The following is a 5,865-nucleotide window of genomic DNA, read 5'->3' on the forward strand; positions in this document are numbered from 1 at the left end:
CTTTAATTCTAGCATTTACTTTTCTGTTATTTACATTCCCGCCATTTTATTTTCTTCAACTCTTAACCCAAATTCTGGATTCGCTCAACTAGAACATTCTTCTAATTAAAGTTGCTTGATCAATCAATCCCTGTGGGATTCGACCTCACTCTATTGTGAGTTTTTACTTGACGACAACTTTGGTACACTTGCCGAAGGGAGATTTGTTGAGAGACAAGTTTTCCGTGCATCAAGTTTATGGCGCCGTTGCCGGGGATTGATTGTGCATCAACAATGATTAAATTGGAAGATCACTAAATTGAGCATTTTTATTTTGTGAATTTCATTTTCTGTTTGAGTGATTTACTTTTTGTTTTAGTTAAACTTCTTCCCTTCACCCTCTACTCTATTGTTTTTCTTTGTTATTTTCAATTCTGTTTGCTAACCCACTAACTGTTTGATATATTGCATCACCCACAACTAACAGTAATTCTGACACAAATACTGTCTGCACCTATTTTCTTTGCTTGTACTTGTTGGTTGTATGACAGGGAGAAAAAGTGGGGCTTCAACTTCCTTTGATTCTGAACCTGAGAGAACCTTCCTTAGACTAAGGAGGGAGGCAAAAGAAAAATGTGTAGTTGGTGCTGAAGAAGAGGAGGAACACTTTGAGGAATACTTTGAAACTAACATGGAAGAAAACATGGAAAATCATCATGAAGAAGAGACTCACAACCATGGCAAAGGAGGTGGAGCAAATCATGCTGGGGAGGATAGAAGAGTTTTGGGCTCTTACATTAATCCAAACCCAGGCAATTGTGGAAGTAGCATCCAAAAGCCAACAATCCATGCCAACAACTTTGAACTTAAACCACAGTTCATCACCCTTGTTCAGAACAACTGTTCGTTTGGAGGAGGTGTTCAAGAAGATCCCAATCAACATTTGACCACCTTCCTGAGAATATGTGACACAGTGAAATCTAATGGTGTACATCCTGACGCCTATAGACTGCTCTTATTTCCTTTCTCACTCAGGGACAAAGCAGCCAAGTGGCTGGAATCTTTCCCAAGGGAGAGCTTGACAACTTGGGAGGATGTGGTGAACAAATTCTTAGCAAGATTTTACCCTCCTCAACGAATCAATAGGCTGAGAGCTGAGGTTCAAACTTTCAGGCAACGAGATGGTGAGACTTTGTATGAAGCATGGGAGAGGTTCAAGGACTTAACAAGGAGGTGTCCACCTGACATGTTCAACGAATGGGTCTAGCTGCATATTTTCTATGAAGGGCTCTCTTATGAGTCAAAGAAGGCCGTGGACCATTCATCTGGAGGATCCTTGAACAAGAAGAAAACCGTTGAGGAAGCCATAGATGTTATTGAAACAGTAGCAGAAAACGACTACTTCTATGCTTCCGAAAGAGGGAACACAAGAGGAGTGATGGAGCTAAACAATGTAGATGCTCTGTTGGCCCAAAACAAGCTCATTACCCAGCAGCTGGCTGACCTCACCAAGAAGATGGAGAGGAACCAAGTAGTAGCAATCTCATCTTCATCAACAATCCAAGGAGTGAATGAAGAAGCAGAGGGGAGTCAGGAGCAAGCCAACTACATTGGGAATTCACCAAGGAAAAACTATGATCCATACTCCAAGACCTACAACCCTGAATGGAGAAACCACCCAAACTTTGGGTGGAGAAGTAAGCAAGATCAAAACCAAGACCAGAGGACATCTCAACACCCCCACAACAACACTTCTCCACACACTTATCAAAACCAAAACAGCACATCTGCTCCGAACCACTCATCAATTGATGACAAGCTCTCTAAGATCGAAACCTTCATTGAAGGAATATGCAGAGACATTCAAGACAGTAAAGCATTCAGAGAGGAAGTGCAGTCAAACATGCAGAATCAAAATGTTGCCATCACAAAACTAGAAACACAAATCAGCTATCTATTTAAGCAGCTTCCTAACCACAATTTTTGCTATGATGCCCATTCAAGCAAAAGGGAGGAGTGTCAAGCTATCACACTTAGGAGTGGGAAGGAACTGAAGGAACATCCCCAAAAAACACAAGAAGAAGGCTCAAATGAAAAGGGAGAAGAGCAAGATGGAATGCAAACCCCCACGCCAAGTCTGCAGAAAGAAAAAAAGATACCCCAACTGAACATCTCAAGAGCTCCATACCCCTAGCTATTGAAGAAAAAGGAAGATGACAACCAGTTCTTGAGATTTTTGGAAATCTTCAAGAAGCTACAAATCAACATACCATTTGCTGAAGCCATAGAACAAATGCCACTTTATGCCAAGTTTTTGAAGGAGCTAATGACTAAGAAGAGAAGCTGGAAGAACAATGAGACTGTGATACTAACTGAAGAGTGCAGTGCTATCATTCAGCATAAACTACCTCAGAAACTGAAGGATCCTGGGAGTTTCCAGATCCCTTGCATTATAGGAGAAATCACAGTAGAAAAGGCTCTTTGTGACTTAGGGGCCAACATCAATTTGATGTCAGTAGCTATGATGAGAAAGATGAAAATTGAGGAGGCTAAACCAAAAAACTGGCTCTACAACTGGCAGACCGGTCGTTCAAATTCCCTCACGGGATAGTAGAGGATTTACTAGTAAAAGTAGGAGATTTCATATTCCCAGCAGATCTTGTGGTACTGGACATGCAGGAAGACGCCAAGACCTCCATCATCTTGGGAAGGCCATTCTTGGCCACTGCTGGAGCTGTCATTGATGTTCAGAAGGGTGACCTCACCCTGAGATTACACAATGAAAAGATGACATTCAATGTGTTCAAGGCCATGAGTTATCCACCGGAACAATTGGGGGAATGCATGAGGTTAGATGCACTTAAGGATGAAGTGGAGGAGAATTTTGAAGAAGATGAACCTGAAGAGAACGAGAGATTGGTAGAGGAAGAATCTGAATCAAGTGAAGAGGTAGCTACAGCAAAAATACGTATACCAGATGCACCAAAGGAAGGGAACGAAAAATCAGAAGCACCCAAACTTGAACTCAAAGCATTGCCACCCACTCTCAAATATGTATATCTAGGAGAAAATGAAAACTACCCAGTGATCATAAATTCATCCCTCAGTCAAGATCAAGAGGACGAACTACTCAATGTGCTGCGGGAGCATAAGGATGCCATTGGATGGACCCTTGCTGACTTGAAGGGAATCAGTTCAACCATATGCATGCATAAAATACTGTTGGAAGATGATGCCAAGCCATCGATTCAATCCCAAAGAAGGATGAACCCAATCATGAAGGAAGTGGTACAGAAAGAGGTTATGAAGCTTTGGCAAGGAGGGGTCATATACCCAATTTCGGACAGCCCTTGGGTTAGCCCCATACATGTTGTGCCAAAGAAGGGAGGGATCACTGTGGTTACCAATGAGAAGAACGAGCTCATACCTACAAGGACCGTCACAGGATGGCGGATGTGCATAGACTACAGGAAACTCAATGAGGCTACACGAAAGGACCATTTTCCCCTTCCATTCATGGATCAGATGTTGGAAAGACTTGCAGGGCACGCATATTATTGTTTTCTCGACGGTTATTCAGGATATAACCAAATAGTGGTTGATCCAAGAGACCAAGAGAAAACCTCATTTACCTGTCCGTATGGAGTGTTTGCCTATAGGCGCATGCCATTTGGATTATGTAATGCCCCTGCAACTTTCCAACGCTGCATGCTTTCTATCTTTTCAGATATGATAGAAAAATTCATTGAAGTTTTTATGGATGATTTCTCGGTATTCAGAGATTCTTTTCCTAGTTGCCTACATCACCTCGCCTTGGTATTGAAAAGATGCCAAAAGACCAATTTGGTCTTGAACTGGGAAAAATGCCACTTCATGGTGACAGGAGGAAGAGTCCTTGGTCACAAGGTCTCTCACCAAGGCATTGAGGTTGATAGAGCTAAAGTAGAACTTATTGAAAAACTACCCCCACCCAGTGATGTCAAGGCAATTAGAAGTTTTTTAGGGCATGCTGGTTTTTACAGAAGGTTCAACAAAGATTTTTCAAAGATAGCCAAGCACTTAAGCAATCTCCTTGTATCTGATACACCATTCATCTTTGATGAAACATGCATGCTAGCATTTGCACATTTGAAAATGAGGTTATCCTCTGCTCCTATCATTTCCCCATCTGATTGGAACCTACCATTTGAATTGATGTACGATGCATCTGATTTCGCAGTTGGGGCAGTGTTAGGACAAAGGAAAGATAACCTAGTTCGTGTGATATACTATGCTAGCAAAGTCCTTAATGAAACTCAAAGAAATTATACCACTACTGAAAAAGAGTTGCTAGCAATAGTTTTTGCATTTGACAAATTTAGATCATACCTCATTGGTGCTAAAGTGATTGTTTTTACAGATCATACAACACTTAAATATTTGTTTGCCAAGCAAGAATCAAAGCCAAGACTAATAAGGTGGATCTTACTTTTGCAGGAATTCGATATTGAAATCAGAGACAAGAAAGGAGTGGAGAACAAGGTGGCAGATCACCTATCCAGAATCCTTCATGATCAAGGTGGAGAGAATGATACAAATGTGAACGAGCTCTTCCCTGATGAGCAATTGATGACAGTTCACAAAGCACCATGGTTCACAGATATTGCAAATTTCAAGGCAACTGGGGCATTACCCCCAGGGATCAATAAACATCAAAAGAGGAAGCTCATGAATGATGCAAAATACTTTGTCTGGGACGAGTCATATCTCTTCGAGAAATGTTCAGATGGAATTCTTAGAAGATGTGTTTCAGAAGAGGAAGGGAGAGAAGTCCTGTGGAACTGCCACGGTTCATGCTATGGCGGGCACTTTGGAGGGGACAGAACTGCAGCAAAGGTGTTACAAAGCGGATTCTTTTGGCCCACCTTTTTCAAGGATGCCAAGGAACTAGTAAAAAGCTGCAATGAATGCCAAAGATCTGGAAACTTGCCCAAAAAAAATGCCATGCCACAAAATTTCATCTTGAAACTGGAACTGTTTGATGTGTGGGGAATTGATTTCATGGGACCATTCCCAACCTCATATGCAAATAAGTACATCCTGGTAGCAGTGGATTATGTTTCCAAATCGGTAAAGGCTATTGCAACCCTAACTAATGATAACAAGGTAGTCATGAACTTCCTCAGGAAGAATATCTTTAGCCAGTTTGGAGTCCCAAGAGCTCTCATCAGTGATAGAGGGAGCCACTTTTGTAACAAACCACTAGAAGCTCTCCTCTTATGATATGGGGTAAAACACAAAGTAGCCACACCTTACCATCCTCAAACAAGTGGGCAAACTGAGATATCCAACAGAGAGCTGAAGAGGATCCTGGAAAAGACTGTGGGCGCTTCTAGAAAGGATTGGTCGAAGAAGTTGGATGATGCTCTTTGGGCATACAGAACAGCATTCAAAACTCCACTTGGAATGTCTCCATATCAACTAGTCTATGGGAAGGCTTGTCACTTACCACTGGAGCTGGAACACAAAGCTCTTTGGGCTATCAAGATACTAAATTTTGACAGCATTGCTGCTGGAGCAAAAAGAATCTTGCAGCTGCAAGAGATGGAAGAATTCAGGTCACAAGCCTATGAAAACACTAAGATGTATAAAGAAAAAGCATAGAGAAAACATGACATGCATCTGGCACCTAGAAGTTTCGAAAAAGGGCAGCAAGTACTCCTTTACAATTCTAAATTAAGGCTGTTCCCAGGAAAACTCAAGTCAAGGTAGTCCGGACCTTTCATGGTTACAAAAGTATCACCATATGGCCACATCGAAATCACGGATGAAGGTTCAGAGAGAACTTTTACAGTGAATGGACAAAGACTCAAGCATTACCTGGGCAACATGGGGGAAAACCCCAGA

The 5,865-nt window shown here is 41.8% G+C and overlaps 1 non-coding gene across 1 annotated transcript; it reads right to left on the bottom strand.

Moving 5' to 3' along the window:
* Positions 1-1,123: 1,123 nt before the first annotated feature.
* LOC112760182 (small nucleolar RNA R71) lies at positions 1,124-1,227 on the bottom strand. Its single transcript, XR_003180634.1, has one exon. It is a non-coding gene; the product is annotated as a small nucleolar RNA R71 (small nucleolar RNA).
* Positions 1,228-5,865: the final 4,638 nt, after the last annotated feature.

Source organism: Arachis hypogaea, chromosome 16 (genome assembly GCF_003086295.3).
Source record: "Arachis hypogaea cultivar Tifrunner chromosome 16, arahy.Tifrunner.gnm2.J5K5, whole genome shotgun sequence".
In the NCBI taxonomy this organism is placed as follows: Eukaryota; Viridiplantae; Streptophyta; class Magnoliopsida; order Fabales; family Fabaceae; genus Arachis; species Arachis hypogaea.